The sequence below is a fragment of the Equus caballus genome, chromosome 23 (assembly GCF_041296265.1).
Source record: "Equus caballus isolate H_3958 breed thoroughbred chromosome 23, TB-T2T, whole genome shotgun sequence".
NCBI classification, from domain to species: domain Eukaryota; kingdom Metazoa; phylum Chordata; class Mammalia; order Perissodactyla; family Equidae; genus Equus; species Equus caballus.
In genome coordinates this window covers 50,217,377-50,244,293 of record NC_091706.1, presented here as the reverse complement: position 1 = coordinate 50,244,293, position 26,917 = coordinate 50,217,377, and the positions used below count along the sequence as shown (strand labels likewise).

At 39.5% G+C, this 26,917-nt stretch overlaps 1 pseudogene; it reads right to left on the bottom strand.

The window, feature by feature from the left end:
• Positions 1 to 22,365: 22,365 nt before the first annotated feature.
• LOC100063107 (suppressor of cytokine signaling 6-like) lies at positions 22,366 to 24,230 on the bottom strand (annotated as a pseudogene).
• Positions 24,231 to 26,917: the final 2,687 nt, after the last annotated feature.

Sequence of the window (26,917 nt, the reverse complement as noted above, 5' to 3'; positions counted from 1 at the left end):
GGAGTTGACAGAGACAGTTAACTGCCAGCCCATCAATCGGTGACCAGTTAGCATCTCTGGTAGATCTGAGGGCGTGCACTGCATTCACCAAGAGCATCTACTTCAGATAAAGATAACAGACAGATCTAAATGAGACCTGGGAACTTCCTTAGATTCCTATGACCCTTATGTTAACTTTTTGTCACCAGGTGCTCCTCAAAGGTCCAGGTGAGGTTGAGAAGGAGCTCACTTTTCTGCACATGTCCCGTCATCCCTGCAGAGTCACCACACACACTGAGCAAATCGACGTCCTTTACTCCTTGAAAGCCGGCAAGGCTGCAGAATGGATATGAAAGAAATCTGCATGCGTGTGTAGGGGTGAGTGGGAATTTTCAGTCCTTAGATGTATAACCATTACATTTGTTCTAAGTTATGTTTAATCTTTTCTGAGCCCCTATGCTGTTATGTTGGTGGGGATTTTAATCAGCCTTATTATTGGGGTTTCCTGTAACCTCACCCTCATCCTGGCCTCAGAATTGTCTGAGGGTCTGAGGAGTCTTACGTAGAACACAACATTCGGGAAAAGCCTACGGATCTTTGATCCTCATTCACGGTCACAGATATGTTGTGAGAATGAATCAGGAAACTGAGTCATAATTAGCTTCAAATTTCACAGCAAATCCTTAGGAGAATCATTGCTAAAAGTTGGGTCTTCTGACCACTCGTGGAAGTTCATAGACTTTTCAAAAATCACTATATTTGTCTTCATCTTTTTTGGAGTTGTAACTCACAATCCATAGCATGTTATGTGACACTTCACACCTCATCCTTCCCTCAAAATAATAATAATGCCTATCATTTATTGAGTTTTGCTAAGTGCTTTCCATTCATGATCTGATTTGACCCGTACATCGATCCTGTCAGTGATATCATTATCCCCATTTTACAGATGAGGTTCAGAGTGGTTAAGTAACGTGCCCATGGTCACACAGCCAGTAAGAGGCGTAATTAGATCTGAACTTGAGTTTGTCTGGCTCTAAAACCTATGTGCTTAACTACCATGCTATGTTGTCTTTTCTAGTAAAATTAGGAGAATGGAAGTATATTTTTTAAAGACCACCTTGAATCAAAACATTATTTTACTTATTTTGGTAGAAGTTTTGACATTATAATGTTACAAAATCACTGGCTGTAGCTTTTTCAGTGGCATACTGGTATGCCAAAACTCAAGTATAAAATTATTGTAGATGCACAATAATAACTTAGAATTAATATTCTGAGGCTTCTTGTAATTAAAGTATTACCGATAATAATTTAACATTCTTATAGGGCAGTGTGGGAATGCATACTCCTGATCACATCCCAGTACAATGTTTGCCAAATGTACCTCTTTTTCCATTTATCTCCATTTTAGAGGCTTCCAGCTTCTCATGACTGGCTTTGGTATCCTAAGAGAAAACTGGAATAAAATCTCATAGCCTTTGAAGAAACAATAAAGAAAATGAAGATATTTTTAGGTAGAGACCTAGGTGGAATTTTTAAAAAGCTTATACAGAGTGAGAAAAAGACCATTTGTAATTTCACCTTCAAAGAGAACTTTTGAAGAGCCCAGAATTTTAAAGTGGGAATATCTTTTATTCAAGCCTGCCATCTTGAGGTCAATTAGAGAAGTGCTCAGTCTTTTTGGGGGCATCTATCCCATATAAAAAGAGATTGATTGTTTGGATGAGAATTTTTTTGAAAACTGCAATAAATAAATAATATGAATTACCATCAGAAAACGTGAATCTGAAGCTTGCCACTGCCAGCGTGTTAACAGCATCATTGTCTGACTGAATCGTGGTTTGCCGATGCCTTCCACCCAGAGATCGCCAGGAGCGCAGGTGGAGGGGAACAAGTTGGGTTATTACGTGTTGCCGTGATGCAGAGCATGCGCGATGGGGCGCTCAGCATGTCAGAAAGGACTTATTACGGGATTTAGGGTGTAAGGAAGTGGGGCTTTGCTCTGGATTGGGTGCTCACATTTGTGTGGTGCATTTGTTATGAACCAGTATTGACGCATTTGTATTAACTGAAGTCCATAGTTTATTCATAGTTCCTTGGTTTTTACCTAATGTCTTTTTGTTCCCGGGACCTCATACAGACTCCGCATTACACTTAGCTCTCATGTCTCCTCAGGCTGCTCTGGGGTGTGACGGTTTCTCAGACTTGCCTAGTTTTTGATGACCTTGACAGTTTTGAGAAGTACTGGTCAAGTATTTTATAGGATGCCCCTGGAATATTTAATGTTTAACTCATGATTAAATGGGGATGATAAGGTTTAGGAGAAGAAAAGCGCAGAGGTAAAGTGCCATTTCATCCCATCATATCAAGGCTACTATCAACAGGATCTATCACTGTTGATATTGACCTTGCTCACTGAGGTAGTATTTGGCAAGCTTCTCTGCTGTAAAGCTACTATTCCCACCCCACCCACCCCCACTTCCATACTGTCCTCTTTGGAAAGAAGTCCATGCACAACCCACACACAAAGAGTAGGGATTCATGCCCCCACCCTCGAGGGCGGAGTAGCTGCATAAAGTATTTGGAATTCTTCTGCACAGGAGATTTGTCTTTTTTCTCCATTTATTTATTTATTCAATCACTTATTTGTGTCAGTATGGACTTACGGATATTTACTTTATACTTTGGGTTATAATCCAATACTACTCTATTTATTCTGTTGATCAAATTGTTCTAGATTTGGCCATTGGGAACTCTTCCAGTTGGCCCCTAGTCTCTTTGACAAACCCCATCCATGCCGGGTTTTTTTTTTTTTTGAGCACTTCCTTACCTCCTGGCACAACAAGATGCTTCAGGCTCATCTTGTATATTTCCTGCCCCACTTCTAGAATCAGCCATTTCTCCAAGGAGCCCAAGTTCCTTTTATTAGAAACCAAAGTTTGGGTGCTAGGTATGCTCATTGCTGCTGGGGTCCCATTGTTTCTGGGTTCTCTGAGCTAACAGAGCAAGGAAGCATATGTGTGTCTACCATCCACGTATTTCTGTATTTCTGATGTAACCATCTGTTTCTATATTAAGTTAAACATAGTTCATACTGATGTCTCCAACTCCAATGATTCATTGCCACATGGATCGTTCTAACCTCCTCCCCTGGCTTATCTGTAAATTCCCACTCCAGCAGGAAGAAACCTGGCTCCCACCTTCGGCCATCCATTTACTTAATATTTCAGTTCTGGTATACGTATATGGTAATATAAAAAATGTTAATATGTACTTCTGTGTGAAGCAACTTTATCAACTGGAGTACAATGACAGCTTATATTTTGGGAATAAATTTAAGTCTTTGATAGGATAGTCTGCTTGGAAATGTTTAGCTTTTCTTTTTGAGTATGAACCATTAACAAACATAATTAAATCCAGGTTATGTAAGGGGAGTCTCCAGAAGGGCTGTGTAGGATATGGGCGGTTTGCTGACACAGGTAACAACCATGGGGTTTTTCCTCCTTCAGGTAAATTAAGCAGGGTGGCTGGACAATGGGCAGTGATGTGTGGAGGGGAAAGCAGCATCATTTCATGAGAGGTTCGGTGACTAGCCGAAAAAGGGCGCGCGTTCTTGTCAGTGGAACAGTTTGTAAAGCATGAGACTCGTTAAGGTTAGCGGAGACTCTAGAAATAAACTGAAGTTTTTACATGTCTTACCATTACTATTATAACTCTTGGAGAAGGTGCATATGACGCGGCCACGGGAGCTAATGAAAGACTGAAAGAAGCAATAGGTCTCCAATGATTCCCACAAGTCAGGATTCCTAGAGAATATCCAGACCTTCTAGGAACAAGAGGGAGAAAACGTTTGTGAATCTAGAATTCTGGAAAAATCTTCTGGTGCATAATTATTGTGTCAGTCTTTGTGCCTAAGCATATTTCTTTTAACCCGAAAGTAGTCAATAATTGAGAGATATTTATGTTAGCATATTCAACTTACATGAGTTTCTCCAGAAAAGGTAAACTCTCTTTATATTTTGTCAGTTTTTGCATACTAGGTCTGATAAAGTCCCTGATAACAATTACTTAATTAAAATATGGAGAATTTTGGACAAATATAATTATTCTTATCGTCCTTTATTGATCTATAAATAATATCATTTGGACTATTTTGAGGAGGCAAAAAAATACATATAAAGATGAATGATATATATATAAAATTATCCAAAGATATTTGTATATTTTGTTAATCTATTGCCATTTTAAGAAATATGGATTAAATTATGTGTAGTAACTAGCGTTTTGTATCTTTTAAAAAATTTATATAGGAACTATTCAGGTATTCAATAAACTTAATAATTTCTCTATGATCTGGAAATTACAATTTAGCTAATATTACAGTTTTTTATTTGGAGCATTGTAAACTTTCATAAAATTAAACCTTAAAAAAGATATTTATTATTATAATTCCACTTAATTGAATATAATTATTATATATGTACTTACTTAATTTTTAATTTTACACAAGCTATGGAAACACTGGTAGTTTATTTAACCCTAAAACAAATGTCAGAAAATTTGAATTATGAGAAATTTAATCCTGGACTTGAACACATCAAAATACTTTGCTAACATTTATTTCTATATGGTACATTAATTTTTAAAGAGTCTGATTGTGTTCTAAAATTCCTCTTTTATTTTGAAATTAAAACCTTTTCTTACTATCTCACAGCTATAAAAACAAAGGTTATTATGTAAAGATACTTCCTAGTACCATAAAAAACACAATTCAATAACTTTTCCTTTCTTTCGGAAAATACTTACTGTTTATCTGTACTAGATATTCCCATAGTGCGTGAAAAATTACCTTTTTTGGTCAGTTTTTTGAAAACTTTAGAAAAATAATTTTTTGACCAATCTTTAAACTTTACAGGAAAGGGGAAAAGAGAGAAAATAGAACAAACAGAAAGTGATATGAGGCTGTTTATTCCAAAACTTGGGCCCTTGACAATTATATCAAGTCATACAATTAAAATATCATCATTGATTAATCCTTGAAGTACAGAAACAAAGAGGATAACTCTTAGTTAAATAAAATGATCTCTTTTAGACACGCAAGACAATTTCCTCATGAAGTCTTCTTTTCTTTTTGTCCAAAGGTAGGTCTCAAATGAACAATCATATTCATGTCAGAAGCTCCCCAAAATGTCCACTGCAATTCCAAATTGTCCCTGCTGAAATTTTGCCAGTGAGGAAACCAGGGTACAAGTTAACATTATGGTGAGAAAACATGATGAAGGCAGCAGATTTTGGCTGGAAGAAGTGCTGTTTTAAATTTCTTTTATTTTTTAATTTATGTTATTTTATTATTTTTTTTTGTGAGGAAGATTAGCCCTGAGCTAACATCTGCTGCCAATCCTCCTCTTTTTGCTGAGGAAGACTGGCCCTGAGCTAACATCCGTGCCCATCTTCCTCTACTTTATATATGGGATGCCTGCCACAGCATGGCTTGCCAAACAGTGCCATGTCCACACCCGGGATTTGAACCGGCGAATCCCGCGCCGCCGAATCGGAACGTGCACACATAACCTCTGTGCCACCGAGCAGGCCCCATGAAATGCTGTTTTAGATTGAGATGATTCCATGAGAACTGAATGGTCTGGTCTATAAGGATGATGCGCATGTAACTTTGTGTCTCTGGAACCTGGCCAAAGGCCAATAGTCACTATAGTCACTACTCAGAGACTAGACAAAGTGTCCTGAAAATGGGCAGATGAAACTAAAAGAAGCCATTCTCAAGAACACAAAGACCAAGGAAGAAGTCCTTATCAGGTGTTGATCTGGTGACCCCAGGCAAAGTTTGTCCAATAAACGCAGGTCCTAGGAGACCTTCTGAACTCCTCAGTCCCCAGAGTTGGTTCAAGGAGTTCGAGTTACCAGACCTAAGTCCATCCTGTACTTATAGACTTCCTTTTGTAGACAAACAACACTCAAGATACCCAAGACAAGTGGACAGACACTCAAGACTAGCAGACAGGACATAGGGTCATGTGTTACAAAGTTAGAAAATAATTCCACCAAGGAAAAATAAAAATTCAGTCACACAACCACAAAAAATCTCAAGGAATTTTATTCCTAGGAACACAAAATAAGCCCAAGACTGAAAGTCTTTAATGAAATATCAGAGCTCCGTTCAGTGTGACTTTCTCAGGCAAGGGCAGGGAGAGAACAGGTAGAGAAGAGGGGTCTCAAAGGTGCACACTATTACTGGTTTGACGGTCCGGGTGCAAGGCAGGGTGGGCTTCAGCTGAATCTCAGCAAAGCTGCATTTCTGTTAATGCCCTTCAATCAAGAACCACCAGGAGCACATCTGTAGTTGAATAAGTGGATTATTAGTCGCTGCAGCAAAGGAGAACGCACACCATGAGAAAGCATGGGCAACTTAGTAGCCAGTGTCAGGAAGAGCTTAGAGAGTTAGGGGAAAGTTTAAGGAAGTGTGGCTTTACTCTGGATTGGATGCTGTCAGGAAATGAGGGTAATTCTGTGGCTGAGCATCTCAGTAAGTCTTATCCAGAAAGAGGGAGGACCAGAGTGAGGTTTAATCCCTGATTTGTACAGAAAGCAGCCATCACTCACGTTAGCCAGGACAGGGGATGTTTTGGAGCTTTGTATGGTTTAGACAATGTTCACGTTTTTGTCTATGTTTGGTCCTGTTTTTGTTTTGATCCATGACGGTTATAGAGTGGTCTTGTCTGATTTTGATATTCTGTGAAATTGTTTATGTTTAATAGGAAAATACCAAGGCTGGCTCCTAGCAACAACAAAGCCTAGCAGACACATCAAACCAGCTCCCAGATGCCTAGGGCTGCTTTTCTCTTTTAAAACTTAAAATCTTTTAAATGTCTGGGGCCCAAAACTTGAAGAAAAAAATATATATATACACATACACCAGCCAAGGTTTTATTCTTAAAAGCATGCCTAAAGCGCCCAGTCAAGTTTGTTTTGAGATAGATACTGAATTATAATCAACAAAGAGCAGGGTTTTAAAATTGATACCAAATAGCTATATTTTTAAGAGCATTAATGAAGCTGAGAATGAGAGTTTAATCTGATTAAATGTTATCAGTAATGGAATATTGTGATGGTTAATTTTATTTCCCAACTTGACTGGGCCACAGGGTGCCCACCATTTGCTCAAACATTCTTCTGAATGTGTCTTCGAGGGTGTTTCTGGGTGAGACTAACATTTGAATGGTAGACTGAGTAAAGCAGGCTGTCCTCCCTGATGTGCGTGGGCCTCATCCAATCAGTGGAAGACTGAGTAGAAGAAAAAGGCTAAATAAGAGAGAAGCCGCCTGCCTGACAGCCTTGAGCCGGAACATCAGTCTTCTCCTGCCCTCTGACTCGGACTCAGGCTGAAATGTGAGCTCTTCTTGGGTCTTCTGCCTGCCAGCTTTCAGACTGAAACCACATCATTGGCTCTCCTGGGAATTCTCAACCTCCATAATCATGCAAGCCAGTTCCTTATAATAAATAAATAAATCTCTTGGTCTCATAATAAATCATATAAATATTTATATATGATTATACATAAATCATATGTATGTGTGTATATATATAGATATATACACACATATATATGCACACACATATGTATGTACAAAACACATATCCTATTGGTTCTGTTTCTCTGGAGAATGCTGACTAATACAAATGTCAAGGCGCTATTCACCGGTATGAGTCATATACAGAAAGTTCATTTACAAATAACCACTTCTTGAACTTTTCTCATTTTAGGAAAGAATTCACAACTTGAAATAAGAGTAAAGGGATCTTTTCAAGAGGAAAAGTGAAGGACTTATTAGCGGAAACTATTTGTAATATTCTTTGACCAAAGAAGTTTCTCCAGACCCATGGGGGTCAACCCTGTAATGGAGGAACGTGTTCAATTGACGGGTGCTCCTGAATGCAAGCTTTAATAGCTTCCTCTCACTGTCATGGGCCCGAGCTTCTTCATGGGATCCCTCTTAAGAGATAAACATGATGCCAGATTTTCCAGTTCCTGAGATATAAGTGTAAAATGTCTGGAAATCTCAGAGATACCAAGCAAATGCCAAAAAAAAAAAAAAAAAAAAAAAAAGAAAGATTGTATGAGACCAAAAATTCAGACAGCACACACTACTGCTAAACAAAGAAAATGAACAATCCATAAGGTAATCTTCAAATTCATTTCTCCATTGTGAAAAATCAAGGTAGAATTATATTCAAATTGATTTTCACTTACTAAGGCTCTCTAAAGAAATACATGTGTATAATTCCATCAGGAGTCACCGAAAACTCCTCTTCAAGTTTTAGGACCAATCCTATGGTTACAAAGTTTTTTAGATGAAGGGGTCTCTAGATATTAGAGTTTCTAGATTAGTCATAAAGGTGTTCTTGGGACCGTAAAGTTGGGGCCCACTTAAGAGATTCTACGTATCTGCATTCTAGGTTTCCAACTCATCCAGACATCCAGGGGTGCATTAGTACCTTTACTCAATGATTCTGGAAACTGAGCTACCAAAAAATGCACAGCAATTTAGAAGAAAGTGCCTACTGAAAAGAGATAAGACCTTGGAAGGTGGGACCAGAATTTAACGGGACTTGGAGAAATGGACAGGAATCAAGAGGATTTTGTCAGTGGTGGCCATGCAGAGAAAGGAAAGTCAAGTTGGACAAGAGCAAGCTGGATATGAGTTTGTGCATCAAGTATTAGAATAAGAGCAATTTAAAAAATATTTTTTTTATTTGTTTGTTTTCATGTGTGTCATACAAAAGACTAGATGGCCTCAGCATCCCCGAGCCTTAGGAGAAAGGCGGGCCTGCTTTCAGTTGTGTGCCTGCCAAGGTTGCCTTTCTGAGTCAGCCTTAAGCTTTAGGGCTTGGCAGTGTTGTACTGTAGTTTCAACAACTAAATGTGCTAAAACCACAGGAATTCTTCTCCCACAGGAGAAGTCCAGCCCTCCAAGTGATTTAAAGGCTGTGCGAGATATAATGGGATTTCATATCTGGTTTGAAGAATCAAGGTCAAGATGGCATACTGTAAAAGGTCTGAACGTCAGGAGATTGAATATCCAGCTCAACCAGATATTGGCCGTGGGATATTGGGCAAGTTAGTGTCTGAGCCTCATTTTCCTTATAGGGCTGTTTTATGAACGGAACCAGTTAGTACCCATACCCAGTCCATAGCTCAACAAACGGCAGTCACCCCTGTTACTATCACCTAAATTGCACGTATGGAGGGAAGCCAACATTTAAATGGCATTTACTGTGTGGAAGGCACTATAATAGTCATTTTCTTGTATTGCCTCCTTTAATCCTTACAAAGTCCCTAGGAGATCTTCTTCTATGCCATAGGAGACTGGAACAGAGACTATATCATGGGAAAGTATAGTAGAAAATGCACTGAAGAGGGGGAGGTGTCTCACGGTGAACACATTGTTGCTAATTCCTCCTTCAGCTCTCAGGTCGTGATCCTATGACCCCATCTGATAAAGATAACGCCGATAGAGTTAGAGTCAGGTTACTCAATACTGCCGGGAATTTTAAAGGGGAAAATAAAACCTTTGAAAAGCTGTAGCTATAATGAATCAACTTTTGAGTTTTTTAGAGCAACTCTTGGAAGAAACTGTCAGTAATTATTTTTTCAGAACTTATCCAACAGTTCAAAGTCTGAAACACATTTTGTCCTGGAAATTGCGGCTTAGAACGTCAAAGACGGTCATAATCACAGTACTATTTGGTGCTTGAAAGGAACAGAGTTTCTTCTACTCGTTCTCTCACCTGCGAAGTTGTGGGTAGCCACCTGGGGATGGTAGAGTTCCACGCCATCCAACAGGAAAGGGTGCTCCTGAATATGGAATTGGCCACAAACATGCAGATTGGTTTTTGTGCAAGGAATAGTTTTCTCTACAAAAAATGGCTAAAAGCTGGATATTAAACTAAACAACTATTATCCACACAGACATACGCAACAGTGAATTAGAGGGAAAAAAGGAATTACGCAGTTAAGCAAGTCTCTTGCTAGTTCTTGTTACTAGAACCAGCTAAATCATATTTCTGTTCTGCTCTATCACAGACCTGGTCACGCGGTTGCTGTCCTGTCTCACTTACAGCTTAGATTGTTCTGGTAGCACCTTTGCAGCCTCCTCTCCAACCATGCATCTACTCTTCACGTCCCATTTCCTTGCTCTCTCTCTATCCCTCTCCTCTCTTCTCTCAGATTTTTCTAAACCATAAAGGAACTCTTTTCTGTCTTCCGGAAACCCTCAGATTGCAAATAACTGCAGAATCTTTAATCAAAGCTTACAGGTTTCCTTTACTTTTTTCTTAACTCCATTTTGGCAATTATCTTGTCTCTCTCTAGAGATACATGCATTTTATAAACTTGTCTTGCAAGCCAGTTTTCAATTTTAGTGCAAATAACAAGCCACAGAATTTTTCATGCTTCAGACGTGAAGCATGAATTATGTTTTAGAAAACATCTGAATTATGTTTTAAAACCAGAAGAAGAGGACAGCTTTAATTAATTTCTTATTACATGGTAGATCACTCAAAACATTGCCATTGTCTGGTCTCAGTCACCAAGACACTAAGGCGAGGGAGCCGCCCTGACCGTTAAAATTAGGGTTTTTCTTTGTTGCCGACACACATCTAAAATCTAATGAAAATCATTTCAGGAAAAATTAAAAATACATCAGCTGATATTTTGTTCTTAATAAAAGCAAAATGTACTAAACTGAATTCCTACTTGTGTCCTCCACTAGCCTGCTCCCCAATTATTGGTTAAAATAAACAAACCCTGTTTTCAATAAATAGAGTTCCCTTTTCATTGTGCATGGACTGTACTAGATTCTCTGCTCCTCTCAGAAGGACCACTTCTTGCTTCCAAGGTTGGGCACCACGTTTCCCACAATGACTTTTCCGTATGGTTCAGGGTTTGATTTTCGCCGGGGACGGGATCTTGCGTGGGATTTAGAAAGCTAAGCTCTCCTTCTCAGAGGGACACAGCGGCCAGAGGCGATAGCTTGTTGGGCTTCATGCCGACTCCAGCTTCCCTTCCTGTTTCAGTTCTTCAAATTGAAGTTCTTAGGGGACTCTTTCTCTGATCTTCGCGCTGCAGTGCCCCGAGCGCCCCTGCATCAGCGCCTCCACATACGCGTAAGCCCTGTCCCTGTATCAAATCCCTTTACTCCTGTACTGCTTGCAGTGGCTCTATTTTCTGGACTGAACCCATTTCTGTCACTAAAAATTGTACTAGTGGTTATTATAGAAGATCAGACAAAGAAAACACTTCACAAAGTTCTGCAAAAGTCTGTCCAGTAAAAGAAGGCAAACAATAGTGCCTAATAAGGCAAATGGAAAAAAGAGTTTTCTACTTTTACAAATGGCTGAATTCACAAAAGAAAAAGAAATATTTGAACGCAAGTAAGGATCCGATGTCAGGTATCTTTACTGATAAAAATCCTGGATTTTTACTTTTGAAAACACTGCTTTTTACTGCTTCCTCTCCTGTCCTCTCTGAGAAGGCCGGCTGCACTGCCCAGTTCCCAGGGGTTCGTCAGCATATTCCCCAGCATGCCTCTCGCCTCACCCAAGCCACATCGTGGCCTGACGTCCTGTTTGTTAATATCTGAAATAGCAACTCTACTGACACCTAATGCATTCCACTGACATGGGCTAGAAGACTGCTTGTAATTGTCTGACCTTCTCATCCTCTTGGTGTGTTAAAACTACTTAAGGAATAGATGTGCTAAAAGTTCAGCGTCCTGAGACTGTTGGAGGAAAAGGTCACACAGATCCGATAAACACATAATTTTATTTTTCACTGGTGATGAGGTTCATGATCCAGTACCATATGCCTTGCACATGAAAGTGTAAAAAGCATAGAAAAGTATTGAGTGCTGGTAGGACTCCGTTCATCCCATACATTTACCCACATGTCAATCTAGGTTTGAATTAAATTTCTAAGAGTTCTAGAACAATGAAACTTTGTTTCAAGTGTTTTAAAATTTAATATGTAAGAAGACTGGTAAGAAGTTAAATATTAAGCACAAACTCAGAAGTTATAATTATGTTTTAAAACTTTATTGGAGTTTTTCCTTGAGAGGACTATGTTAAATTAAAATTAGAAGAAGAGTGAATTTTATGCGTCTGACTTTTTCTGCCATGCAATACTGTATTAGTCAGGATGGGGTAGGTTTTTTCAGAGTAACAAGCAACCCCGAAATCTCAGTGGCTTTTCACCGCAGAAGCTTATTTTTACCTCACATACATGGTACACTGTGAGTCGTGAGGGAAGCTCCACCCTCACTGTCACCCAGGCATCCTGGTTCCTAGAGACTCCAGTGCACCCTGTGATTCCAGAATTACAGGCGTAGGAAGAAGGGAGGTGGACACGCATGCACTCCCTCGTAAAGCTTCTACTTGGAGGTGACACATGGCACTTCCATTCAGATTTCAGCACCTAAAGCAAATCATATGACCTCACTTGACTTCAGAGTGGCTGGAGAATTATAAGGCTCTCAAAGGCCAGAGGGAGAGCTGGAATATGTATGCATGCACCATAACTAAAGGTTTTTTTCAGATTACAGAAAAATAAGTGTTTTATTTATTGCCTTTATCAGATTAAATTAGAATCTAGTGAGTTCACACATTATTAGTGGGGGTGACCTTCCCGCTACGGGATGAAAATTGATTCTTTGGTGGGGGAGGCAGTAAAAACTTACGTATTACCATGGTCTGTGGCCCTCCAAAGGGCTGCACTGTATAAACAGATATACTATGTTATGAAAATTTCATTGGGAGGATGATGGTAAAAAATACAAAAAGGCTCCTTAGGTTGCTAATAATGAAAATAAAGTTAAGAAGTTCTGGTCTAGAGGAAAGCAAACTGAATTGGAGAATCAGGAAGTACGAGTTCTAATTCTGGCATTTAATTAGATCCATTAACTGATCGTTCAATCAACTTGAAAGGCCTATCTCTTCTCATCCTTTGTATGAGTTTCCCAGTAGTAAGAAACTACCACAAACTGGGTGACTCAAAACAAGAGAAATGTTTTCTCTCACAGCTCCAGAGGCCAGACGTGCAAAATCAAGGTGTCAGCAGAGCCACGCTCCCTGAGAAGGAGGGAGACACCATCCCATGTGTCTGTCCCAGCTTCTGGCAGTAGCTAGCAATCCTTGGCGTTCCTTGAGTTGCAGCAGCCTAAGTCCAATCTCTGCCTGTCTTCACATGGTCTTCTTCTCTGTGTGTGTCTGTGTGTCTTCAAATCTCTCTCTCCTTATAAGGATGCTAGTCATTGGAATTTGGCCCACCCTAATCTAATATGATCTTGTCTTAACTTGATTACATCTGCAAAGGCCCTATTTCCAAATAAGGTCACATTCATGAGTAGTGGGGTTAGGACTTCAACCTATCTTTTTAGGAGGCACAATTCCCTCAATACTCTTTGATTCCATAACTTTATGTATGTGACACTTTTTTCAGTGCCCATTGTATTCAGGCTCTGTTTTTGAGATTGAAAGATTCCTTTACTCAGTGCATATTTATTCAGTCCCTACTATGTGCCAGGCACTGTTCCAGGCAATAGGGTTACAGCCATAACAATAAAACAAACAAAAAGTTCGAAACCAAGTTCTTGTTGTCATAGGGCTTAAAGCTATAGAAGAGATGGATGACAAACAGATATATACAAAATGATAACACAAAGAAGAAAGAAAAGGCAAAGTAAGATGATAGAGAGCAACAGAATGGAGTATGCTATTTTGGATAAGGTAGTCGAGGGAAGCCTCTTTATGGAGGTGAATTTGATAAAAGTTTGAATGGAGGGAAAAATCAGGTGACTGTTGGGAGGGAAGAGAGTTCCAGGCAGAGAACTGCAAGTATGAAGGTCTTGAGCTGGATGTGGGCTGGGTGTGTTTGATGAGGCCACTGTGGCGGAGTGGAGGGAGCTAAAGGAGAGGAAGGAGAGGAAGTTGGAGAGGCAGCTGGCAGCCAGATCATCCAGGTCTTGAAGGCTGTAGGGAGGACTTTGGCTCTTATTTTGAGTACTATGGAAAGAAATTGGGGGATTTGGAGTAGAGGAGTGACAAGATCTCACGTGTTTTAAATGAATGTTACGTGGCGAATATTCTGTTTTAGAGCAACAGCTGAGGCAGGGAGACCAGCTCAAGCGACTGCAATAGGTCAGGTTGATGGTTTGAACTAGAGTGAAAATAGGAGAAGTGGTGATAACCTGTTGGATTCTGGACACATTCTGAGGGTAGTCAATAGAATTTACTGATGGTTTGATGGGGCTGTGAATAAAAGGAGGAGCCAAGGATACTCCAAGAGTTTTTGGCCTGACAAAATAGGAGCATAGAGTTGCCACTTACTGAGATGGGGAAGAGTGAGGGAAATGCAGTGTTGGGCTTTAGACATGTGAAATTTGAGATGCCTATGAGATAATCAAGTAGAGATGTCGAGCAGGTGGTAAGATGAGTGGAGATGTCAGGGCTGGAAAGTAAGTTTGGGAGTTGGCAGCTTGTAGGTGGTATTTAAAGCCGTGAGAGTAGATGAGATCAACTACACACTGAGTGTTGATAAAGAAGGTTCCTAACTGTGAATCCTGAGAAACTGCCCCCTCCCCACCAACATTTAGAAATAAGGAAGATGAGGGCTGTCCAGCAATTGAAACTGAGAAGGAGCAGCCAATGGGCGAAGAGAAGACCTGCAAAAGAGTAGGGCCCTAGGAACCAAGCGAAGAGAAGCTTCCAAGGAGAGTGATCAGCAGTGCTAAATGCTGCTGATAGGCGAAGAAAGATGAGGGCTGAAAATCAGCCGTGGGATTTTCCAACGTACACATCATTTATGTATCATACGGATTAGGTTTGACTCCGTGTACCAGAGCACCCGAAATAACAACGGCTTAGACATAAAAATGTCTTATCTTGAACAGACATTTGAACTCCTATGTTTGTTACATCATTATTCACAGCAGCCAAGATACGGAAACAACCTAAGTGTCCATGAATGGATGAATGGATAAAGAAGATGTGGTGTATGTGTGTATATATATATATATACACACACACATACAATGGAATATTATTCAGCCATGAGAAAGAGGGAAATCCTGCCATTTGCAACACCATGCATGGACCTTGAGGACATTATGCTGGGCATTATGCTAAATGAGGTAAGTCAGACAGAGAAAGACAAATACTTTTTGATATCATTTACATGCGGAATCTAAAGAAACCAAATTCACAGAAATAGAGAATAGAATGGTGGTTACCAGGAACTGGGGGATGGGGAAGAAGGGAGATGTTGGTCAAAGGGTACAAACTTCCAGTTATAAGACAAAGAAGTTCTGAGGCTCTGCTATACACCATGGTGATTATAGTTAACAACACTGTGTTACGTACTTGAGAGTTGAGGAGAGTAGATCTCATACATTCTCACCACAAAAAAGAAATAACAATGTGATGGAAGTGTGAGCTAATGCTACCGTCGTAATAATTTTGCAACATATAAGTATATCAGATCAATACATTGTACACCTCAAACTTACACAATGCTATATGTCAGCTATATCTCAATAAAGCTCAGGGGCGGGGGGTGGGGGGGAAGGAAGTAGGTAGTTCCAGGGCTTATATGGTGGCCTTGTGATCATCTAGGACTCAAGTTTCTTCTAGACTTCTGTTCCTTTATCCTAGCACATAGCTTCTTTCCTCAAAGTCAAAATGATGGCTGCAGAGGCCTACCAGACATCATGCAGGGAGGAGGTCATAAAGGCACGTTGCCTAGAGAGTTACCTCATTAACTCAGTTAACAGTGGCCGCAATAATTCTGTATGCCAAACAACCACAAAGTCTCAGCAGCATGCAACTATAAGTATAAATTAAGCTCAGGCGTCTGGGGTTTGGATGACAACCAGCTGGTCTAGGCTGGGCTTCCCTGGGTGGCTTAGATTCAAGTTATGGGTCTGACAGTGCTTGGATCCTCTCTGATGTTTGGACTCGGTTCTGCTCCATTTGTATTCTTTCTAGGGCTCAGGCTGAGAAGGCCACTCCTATCCTGAGAAGGCTTCTCTGTGGTGATGGCAGAGACACAAGAGATCAAAACCTAATAGCACATGTCTGTTAACATCCCATAGGCTAAGCAAGGGGACATGGTTGAGCCCAGAGTCAAGCGGTAGGAAAATATACCCTGCTCATAAGGGGAGGGCATGCCAAAGCCTGTGGAGGTATAACCCTGTTACTGGGAATGGAATGAAGAATGGAAATAATAAGTTGCTGCATTTGGAGCTCCCTGAAACTTTTTTTTCAAACTTTACCATTTGGGTGCCCAAATTAATAAATTTCAAGATCAATATGTTGTTTTCCTAACATAGACTATGTTTTTAGAGCAGCTTTAGGTTCACAGCAAAGTTGAACAGAATCTATAGAGATTTCCCATATACCCCTGCCCTGACACGTGCTTGGCCTCCCCCGTTATCAACATCTCTCACCAACAAATGAGTGGTACAATTGTTACAATTGATGAACTTACATTGACACTTCGTAATCCCCCAGAATCTATAGTTTGCATCAGGATTCATTCTTGGTATTTGTTCATTCTATGGGTTTGGATGAATGTATAATGTCGTAGTATCCACCACATAGTATCACAGAAAGTAGTTTCCCTGCTCTAAAAGTCCTCTGTGCTCCACCTATTAATCTCTTCCTCCCCTGTAATCCCTGCCAACCACTGATCTTTTTACTGTCTCCATAGTTTTGCCTTTTCAAGAATGTCATATAGTTGGAACGATACAGTATGTAGGCTTTTCAGATTGCTTTCTTTCACTTAGTAATATTCATTCAAGGTTCCTCCAAGTCTTCTCATGGCTCAATAGCTCATTTCTTTTTAGCGCTAAGTAATAGTCCATTGTCTGAATGTACCATAGTTTATGTATCCATTCACCTCCTGGAGGGCATTTTGATGCTTCCATGTTTGGGCAATTATGAATAAAGCTCTTGTAAACATTCACGTGCAGGGTTTTATGTGCACATAGGTTTTGAATGCTCTTGAGTAAATACCAAGGAGTGTGATTGCAGGTTCATATGTTAAGAGTATGTTTAGTTTTGTAAGAAACCACCAAAGTGTCTTCCACAATAGCTGTACCATTTTGCATTCCCATCAGCAATAAATGGGATTCCTGGGTCGGCCCCATGGCCGAGTGGTTAAATTCGCGTGCTCTGCTTGGGTGGCCCAGGGTTTAGCTGGTTCGAATCCTGGGCTTGGACATGGCACTGCTCATCAAGCCACACTGAGGCAGCACCCCACATACCACAACTAGAAGGACCCACAGCTGAAAATACACAACTATGTGCCAGGGGACTTTGGGAGAAAAAGGAAAAATAAAATCTTAAAAAAATAAAATAATAAAATAAATAAATAAATGAGATTCCTATTGTTTTGCATCCTTACCAGCATTTAGTGGTGTTAGTGTTCTGGATTTGGGCCTTTCTAATAGGTGTGTAGTAAAATCTCATTGTTGTTTTAATTTACATTTCCCTGATGGCATATGATCTTCCCATGCTTATTTGCCATCTGTATATCTTTTTTAGTGAGATGTGTGTTAAGGTCTTTGGCCCATTTTTTTTTTTTTTATTTTTTTTTATTTTTTTTATTTTTTTTATTTTTTTTATTAATGTTATGATAGATTACAACCTTGTGAGATTTCAGTTGTACATTTTTGTTAGTCATGTTGTGGGTACACCACTTCCCCCTCCGTACCCTCCCCCCACCCCCCCTTTTCCCTGGTAACCACCAATCAGATCTCCTTCTCAATATACTAATTTCCACCTATGAGTGGAGTCATATAGAGTTCGTCTTTCTCTGACTGACTTATTTCGCTTAACATAATACCCTCGAGGTCCATCCACATTGTTGTGAATGGGCCAATTTCGTCTTTTTTTATGGCTGAGTAGTATTCCATTGTGTATATATACCACATCTTCTTTATCCAATCATTAGTTTCTGGGCATGTAGGCTGGTTCCACGTCTTGGCTATTGTAAATAATGCTGCAATGAACATAGGGGTGCAACGGACTCTTGAGATATCTGATATCAGGTTCTTAGGATAGATACCCAGTAATGGGATGGCTGGGTCATAGGGTATTTCTATTTTTAACTTTTTGAGAAATCTCCATACTGTTTTCCATAGTGGCTGTACCAGTTTGCATTCCCACCAACAGTGTATGAGGGTTCCTCTTTCTCCACAACCTCTCCAACATTTGTCGTTCTTGGTTTTGGATGTTTTTGCCAATCTAACGGGGGTAAGGTGATATCTTAGTGTAGTTTTGATTTGCATTTCCCTGATGATTAGCGATGATGAACATCTTTTCATGTGTCTATTGGCCATATTCATATCTTCTTTTGAGAAATGTCTGTTCATGTCCTCTGCCCATTTTTTGATCGGGTTGTTTGTTTTTTTGTTGTTAAGCAGTGTGAGTTCTTTGTATATTATGGAGATTAACCCTTTGTCGGATAAGTGGCTTGTAAATATTTTTTCCCAATTAGTGAGCTGTTTTTTTGTTTCAATCCTGTTTTCCCTTGCCTTGAAGAAGCTCTTTAGTCTGATGAAGTCCCATTTGTTTATTCTTTCTATTGTTTCCCTCAACTGAGGAGTTACAGTGTCCGAAAAGATTCTTTTGAAACTGATGTCAAAGAGTGTACTGCCTATATTCTCTTCCAAAAGACTTATTGTCTCAGGCCTAATCTTTAGGTCTTTGATCCATTTTGAGTTTATTTTGGTGTGTGGTGAAAAAGAATGGTCAATTTTCAATCTTTTGCATGTGGCTGTCCAGTTTTCCCAGCACCATTTGTTGAAGAGACTTTCTTTTCTCCATTGTAGGCCCTCTGCTCCTTTGTCGAAGATTAGCTGTCCATAGATGTGTGGTTTTATCTCTGGGCTTTCAATTCTGTTCCATTGATCTGTGGACCTGTTTTTGTACCAGTACCATGCTGTTTTGATCACTGTAGCTTTGTAGTATGTTTTGAAATCGGGGATTGTGATTCCGCCGGCTTTGTTTTTCTTGCTCAGGATTGCTTTAGCAATTCGCGGTCTTTTGTTGCCCCATATGAATTTTAGGATTGTTTGTTCAATTTCTGTGAAGAATGTTCTTGGGATTCTGATTGGGATAGCATTGAATCTGTATATTGCTTTAGGTAGTATGGACATTTTAACTATGTTTATTCTTCCAATCCATGTGCAAGGGATGTCTTTCCATCTCTTTATGTCATCGCCTATTTCTTTCAAGAGAGTCTTGTAGTTTTCATTGTATAGATCCTTCACTTCCTTGGTTAAGTTTATCCCAAGGTATTTTATTCTTTTCGTTGCGATTGTGAATGGGATAGAGTTCTTGAGTTCTTTTTCTGTTAGTTTATTGTTAGTGTATAGAAATGCTACTGATTTATGCACGTTAATTTTATACCCTGCTACTTTGCTGTAGTTGTTGATTATTTCTAATAGTTTTTCTGTGGATTCTTTGGGGTTTTCTATGTATAAGATCATGTCGTCTGCAAACAACGAGAGTTTTACTTCTTCGTTACCTATTTGGATTCCTTTTATTTCTTTTTCCTGCCGAATTGCTCTGGCCAGCACCTCCAGAACTATGTTGAATAGGAGTGGTGAAAGTGGGCACCCTTGTCTTGTTCCTGTCCTCAGAGGGATGGCTTTCAGCTTTTGTCCATTGAGTATGATGTTGGCTGTGGGTCTATCATATATGGCCTTTATTATGTTGAGGTACTTTCCTTCTATACCCATTTTACTGAGGGTTTTTATCATAAATGGGTGTTGGATCTTGTCGAATGCTTTCTCTGCATCTATTGAGATGATCATGTGGTTTTTGGTTTTCATTTTGTTAATGTAGTGTATCACGTTGATTGACTTGCGGATGTTGAACCATCCCTGTGTCCCTGGTATAAATCCCACTTGATCCTGGTGTTTGGCCCATTTTTTAATTGGCTTCTTGGTTTTTGTACTGCTGAGTTTTAAGTGTTCTTTGTGTGTATTGGTTAGCAGTCCTTTATCATATGCACCTTTTGCAAATATTTTTTCCAGTCTGTGACTTGTCTTCTCGTTTTCTTATCAGTGTCTTTTGCAGAGCAGAAGTTTTAAATTTTAATGAAGTCTAGCTGGTCAATCTTTCTTTTCATGAATCCATGCCTTTTGTGTTGCTACTAAAAAGTCATTGCCAAACCCAAGGTCATCAAGATTTTCTCCTATGTTACCTTCTAGGAGCTTTATAGTTTCATATCTTACACTTAAATCCATTTTGAGTTAAAGGGTGTAAGGTCTGGGTCTAGATTCATTTTTTTGCATGTGGATGTCCAGTTGTTTCAGCACCATTTGTTGGAAAGATTATCTTTGCTCCATTCTATTGCCTTTCCTCCTTTGTAAAAGCCCAGTTGACCATATTTATGTGACTCTATTTCTAGGCTCTCTATTCTGTTCCATTGATCCGTCTATTCTTTTACCAATACCACACTGTCTTGATTATTGTAGCTTTATAGTAAGTCTTGAAGTTGGATAGTGTCAGTTCTCTTACTTTGTCCTTCTCTTTCAACATTGTATTGGCTATTCAGGGTTTTTTTGCCTCTCCACGTAAACTTTAGAATCAGTTTATCAATGTCCACAAAATAAGCTGGTGGTATTTTGATTGGGATTGCACTGAATCTATAGATCAAGTTGCGAAGAACTAACATCTTGACAATACTGAGTCTTTCTATCCATGAACATAGAATATTTCTTCATTTATTTAGCTCTTCTTTGATTTCTTTCACCAGAGTTTTGTAGTTTTCTTCATATAATTTTGTTCGTATTTTGTTAGATTTAGACATAAGTATTTCCTTTTGGGGGGTGACAATGCAAGTGGAATTGTGCTTTTTAATTTCAAATTCCAGTGTTCATTACTGGTATATAGGAAAGCAATTTCGTGTATTAACCTTGTATTCTGAAACCCTGTTACAATTGCTTATTCATTCCAGGAGTTTTTTCTTGATTCTTTTGAATTTTCTGTATAGACGGTCATGTCATCTTCCAGCTAAGACAATTTTATTTCTTCTTTCCTAATCTGTATGCCTTTTGTTTCCTTTTCTTTTCACATTGCATTATCTAGGACTTTCAGTAGAGGTTGAAAAGCCCTATGAGGTAAGAGGGGACACCCTTGCTTTGTTTCTGATCTTAGTGGGAAAGCTTAGTGGGTTCTCCCCATTAAATATGATGTCAGCTGCAAATTTTTTGTAGCTATTCTTTATCATGTTGAGGATGTTCTCCTGTATTCTTAATTTACTGAGAGATTTTTTTTTAAATCATGAACGGGTGTTCAATTTTGTCAAATGCTTTTTCTGCATCTATTGATACGATCACGTGATTTTCCTTTTGTCTTGCTTTTTTAATGATCATCTAGTATTTCTTTAATAATAGTTCTAGTTCCATAGGTCTTTATATGCTATGCCAATTTGTACCAGAGCTTAATGACAGAAAAGGCAACACTTTCTAAATTGATGCTGTACATTTCTTTATGATTTTTTAACGTAAGGTCATTTATTAAAATAGACAAACCACAAGATGAAAATGAAGGCAACAGAAAAATTCAACCTTACACAACCAAAAAACAGCACAACCTTAAGAATAATTTAGAAATGAGTGTTGTAAAAAATATATTTCAGATCTGTGTTCCATTACCCAAGATTATGTTGATTCATAATTCTAAAAAAATCTTTCTCAAGTATGAGATTAAAAGTCAGCTTCAGGGGCCGGCCCAGTGGCACAGTGGTTCAGCGCGAAGGTTCCACTTCGGCGGCCCCGGGTTCACCGGTTCGGATCCCGGGTGCAGACACAGCACAGCTTGGCAAGCCATGCTGTGGCAGGCGTCCCACATATAAAGCAGAGGAAGATGGGTACGGATGTTAGCTCAGGGCCAGTCTTCCTCAGCAAAAAGAGGAGGATTGGCAGCAGATGTTAGCTCGGGGCTAATCTTTCTCAAAAAAGAAAGCAAAATTACTTTCAGTGTATGTGTAAATTCTGTGTTTTATCATAAGGGTATGTTTACTCAATACTATCTTTGAAAACGGGCCATTTAAAAAGACAGCAATTTTCACTTTGTAAGTTTCATTCAACTTTATTTAGGGTTGAATACACATGAAACGTGCTTTTAATGCCTAAAAATCACAGTGGATAGCCGCAAAGGACTTGGGGTGGGGGGGTTAAGAAGAATACGATAATTCACATTGTGATTATTCTGCACGTTGATGAAAGATAATGCACACTTCTAAAAGCTCAAGACTTCTCTTTTTAAAAAACCAAAATAAACCCAAGACACCTTGCCAACACTTCCCCACCCCTAAACAAACTGATTACACATAAAACTGAAATAGTATGGCAGCAAAAGAACTGATAGCAATTAAAGTTTGTAAACTGTATTTCAATCTCTTTGTCTTATTCCCAAAGTGCAACATGCAGGGTTCTCATCATCTTTCAGTAGTGCTTCTCCTGTAAATAATCCTTCATTTTGTTTGGCAAAGGCAGTTTCTGAATTAAGTCTATTCTTGTGTACTAACGTCTGACAAACCGACACAGGTACTGCAGGGAGCGCACCTGCATGAACCACAACACCAGACTGGTCAGTCTGACAGGGTACGTCGCAGAGCCAGGCAATCGAGACCTTGAATAACAAAAAGCTCCATTTTCAGAGTCCCTGACTGAATGCTCAATTAGATCAACTATAGACGATGTCCTTCCACGTCTAGTTGTTCATAAACGCTAAGCCTACAGTTTGAGTGTTCATTTCTAGTGTGAAGTGTTTTGCCGTGGGAGCTCAAGCTCAAGCTTAAAAGATAATGGTGATCAGAACTATGCCAAACAAGAAAAGAACCATCTGGAACATTTGCCAGCTTCCCTTCTGCCTCCCAGCGTGTGATCAGTCCCCAGTACCACCCTTGTTTTGCAAGTTTTTTCGGCTCTTCAGTAAGGCCTGTCACAACCATGGGACCACTACTCTGCACTGAGTCATAAACTCTTGCAACCCCAGGGGCAGAGTTAGGATCAAAATTCAAATGACAGCGCATACTTTCAGCCACGTGGGCATCTGTGCCGGTGAGCCCGCTGAAGTTCCTCTGGATCTGACTAGTCTGCATTGGAGGTAGCAAGGGTGAGAGTGGAGGGCCGTCATCATGACTTGCTCTTGGGCTCTGCAACATGACTCCTGTGGGGGAGATCAACAAGCCATTCACAGACAGATCCACAAAGATCTCCTGGGCCACGATGAGGTCCTGTTCTACCTGATACTCATCTTCAGAGAAGGAGCTCCCTCCGACTTGAGGAGGGACTGCAGAGAATTCCATGGGAGAAGAACTGTCCAGACAATAGCTACGCACTCCTTCCAAAGGGTACATTCCCTCATCTAAAGGCACAGTATGCTGAATGTAGTCCTGAGACATAAGTCCAATAGCTACAGGCACATGTTCATCACGGTGAAGATGCAAGTCCATTCTGAGATTCCGAACTCTTCAGGGAATTACTGTGTTCTTGGCACCCAGTTTCAGACTGAAGGTCGTGAAAATTCTTCCGAACACCATTCAGTGCTGGGCTTGGACTGGAAGCGTGACCCAAGGCTTTGACTCTCACCTCCATCTTGATACACGTCTCCTCAGAGTTGGTAGGTCGAAGAGGCCATGAGTAGGACTGTAGTGATGGTTGTGTAGGGAAGTGGACCTCATTGGCCTTTGAGCCCTTGCATCTTTAAAGATGATGAGTGCTGAGGAGGAGGAGCAGGTGTCCTCATAGGCAGAGCTCCCAGAGGGCGTAGTGTCCTTGCCTTTCTGCATCTGTTTCACAGAGAGCTGTCTTTTTAACTTACCCATGAGGCTTTCACTTTTGGATCTATTTTTTCCACCTTTTTCATCTTCACTGTTGATATCACAGCTGGCCATATCTTTACCATAGCAGCTACCAAATAAGGAATTGTCTTTTCCAAAATCACTGGCTAGTGATGGTTGTTGTACTACCATGAAAACGGTTTCTTCTTTACTTTTATTCAAGTTGAAAGACTTCTGGAAGGTTTTAAGACTAATTTTATTCATTATGACTAGTTGCCTAATCCAAGGGGATCAATTTCTCTCTGGAATATTATCCTCAAACATTTTGGAGAGGCTGCAGCACTGCATCTATGTATTTTTCCAGCTTCATTTACCCTTTGGAGACATTATCTGTTGGAAAATTTCGGGATGGCATAGTGACACCTTCAGGGTTTACTGATGCCCAGATAATTGTCTTCCAGGGCTTCAGAGCACTTGGATCTTCTCTTCTTTGTTCTCTATTACTCAAGAGTCGGCTTCCAGGGAATAGTTACCACCCGCCAAACATAGTCTCCAAGTGTGACGTCTGACGGCCGCCTGCTCAGCTTTCTGACCCAGTGCTGGCGTGACTGCTACGTTGGGCCCTCCTCTCCCAACTCATCCTCTCGTTTCCCTCCTCCTCTTCTTCCTCTTCCTCTTTCTCCAGGAGGGGTGTGCAGCCGCACCACCGCCAATGGGCTGGGACTGATTTTTTTCCTTTAGATGGATTGCTTTAATGGAGTATCAAATATATCAGATATTGAGCCAGCCCTGCATTCCTGGGATAATTCCCACTTGGTTGTGGTGTATAATTCTTTTTATATATTGTTGGAATTAATGTCACTTTTGTTGAGGATTTTTGCATCTATGTTCATGAGAGATATTAGTCTGCAGTTTTCTTTACTTGTAATGTTTTTGGTTTGGTATTAGGGTAATGCTGCCTTCATAAAGTGAGTTAGGAAGTATTTCCTCTGCTTCTATCCTCTGAAAGAGATTTTAAAGAATTGGTATAATTTCTTTCTTAAATGTTTGGTAAATTTCACCAGTGAATCCATCTGAGCCTGGTGCTTTCTGTTTTGGAAGGTTATTAACTATTAATTCAATTTTTAATAGGTATAAGCCTATTCAGATTGTCTATTTAATCTTGTGTGAGTTTTGGCAAATTGTGTCCTTCAAGGAATTGGTCCATTTCATCTAGGTTATCAAATTTGTTGGCACAGAATTGTTCACAGTATTCTTTTATTATCCTTTTAATGTCCATGGGATCTGTAGTGATGTCCCTTCTTTCATTTCTGATATTAGTAACTAGTGTCCTTTTTTTCTTAGTTATCTTGGCTAGGGGGTGATCAATTTTATTGATCTTTTCAAAGAACCAGCTTTTGGTTTCATTAATCTTCTCTACTAATTTTCTATTTTCAATTTTATTGATTTATGTTCTAAATTTTATTATTTCTTTTCTCTTCTAAATTTGAATTTAATTTGCTCTTCTTTTTCAAGTTTCCTAAAATTGAAGCTTTGATTTTAGATCTTTGTTCTTTTCTAATACATGCAGGTAATGCTATAAATTTCCCTCTAATTGCTTTTGCTGCATCCCACAAATTTTAATAAGGTCTATGTTCATTTTTATTTTGTTTAAGGATTTTTTAAATTTCTCTTGAGATGTCTTCTTTGACTCATTTTTTAAAGAAGTGTGTTGGTATTTTCTGTTATTGATTTCTAATTTAATTCCATTATGATCTGAGAGCAGATATTGTATGATTTCTATTTTTTTGAGTTTTTTAAGGTCTATTTAATGGCTCTGATTGTGATCTGTCTTGGTGAATGTTCCATGTGAGCTGGAGAAGATTGTGTATTCTTCTGTGGTTGGATGAAATAGTCAATAGGTGCCAGTTATTTCTAGTTGATTGTGGTGTTGCTGTTGAGTTCAACTATATCTTTATGCATTTTCTGTCTTCTGGATCTGTCCATTTATAATAAAGGGGTGTTGAAGTCTCCAACTGTAATAGTTGACTCATCTACTTTTCCTTGCAGTTCTATCAGTTTTTGCCTCACATGTTTTGATGCTCTGTTGTTAGTTGCATACACATTAAGGATTGTTATGACTTCTTGGAGAATTGATCCCTTATCATTATGTAATACCTTTCTTTATCTCTACTCTTAAAGATTGGCTAAAGAAATTCTTTAGATTTACATTGGTCCTCTTGTGGTTGACCCCATCCTTGAAGGAAAAGAATTTTTGCTGCTGGAGTCACATTGTTCAGGCCCTGTGCCCTCTGGTTCTCACAGACATGTAGATTTCATCATGTTCCTGACTCAGTTATCTTCACTGATGTGGCTGTGGACTTTACCCCAGAGGAGTGGACTTTACTGGACCCAAATCAGAAAAATCTATACAGAGATGTGATACTGGAGAGCTACAAGAACTTAACCACAGTAGGGGCATTTTCTATTAATACATCTTCCCCTGTGAACAGAATATCATTTGTTCAAAGCCAATCTGATCTCTCAGTTGGAAGAAGAAGAAGAGTTGAGGACAGTGGAGAGAGGAGTCTTCCAAGAAAAGAATCCACAGTGGGTGGGAACTCTGTGATTGGAAGCAAGATGGGAAAGTCTTCAGTGAACATTCATGCCTTAAGACAACAGAAGAACTCAACATGGAGGGAACACTTATAAGGATAATCAGTATAGAAAGCATCTACTGGAGAGAAATTTTCCAGGTTTAATCAGTGGGAAAAAGCCATCAGCCTGACTCCAGATATTGTGTACTGGAAGACTAGCATGCAAGACAAAGCCTTCAAATGCAGTGATGGTCAGAAAGCCTTTATCAATCAGTCTTAGCTTCAAGCACAAATTCACAGTGGAGAAAAACTATGAATGGAAGGAATGTTCAAGATGTTTTATTCACTCCTCAAGCCTTGGTGTGCATGTAGAAACTCACACTGCTAACAGTTGTTATGAACAGAAGGAATGCAGAAAATCCACTGAACGATCCATGTACCTTAATGCTCATGTCCAAGTTCACACTTGGACAATTAAAGAACAAAACTA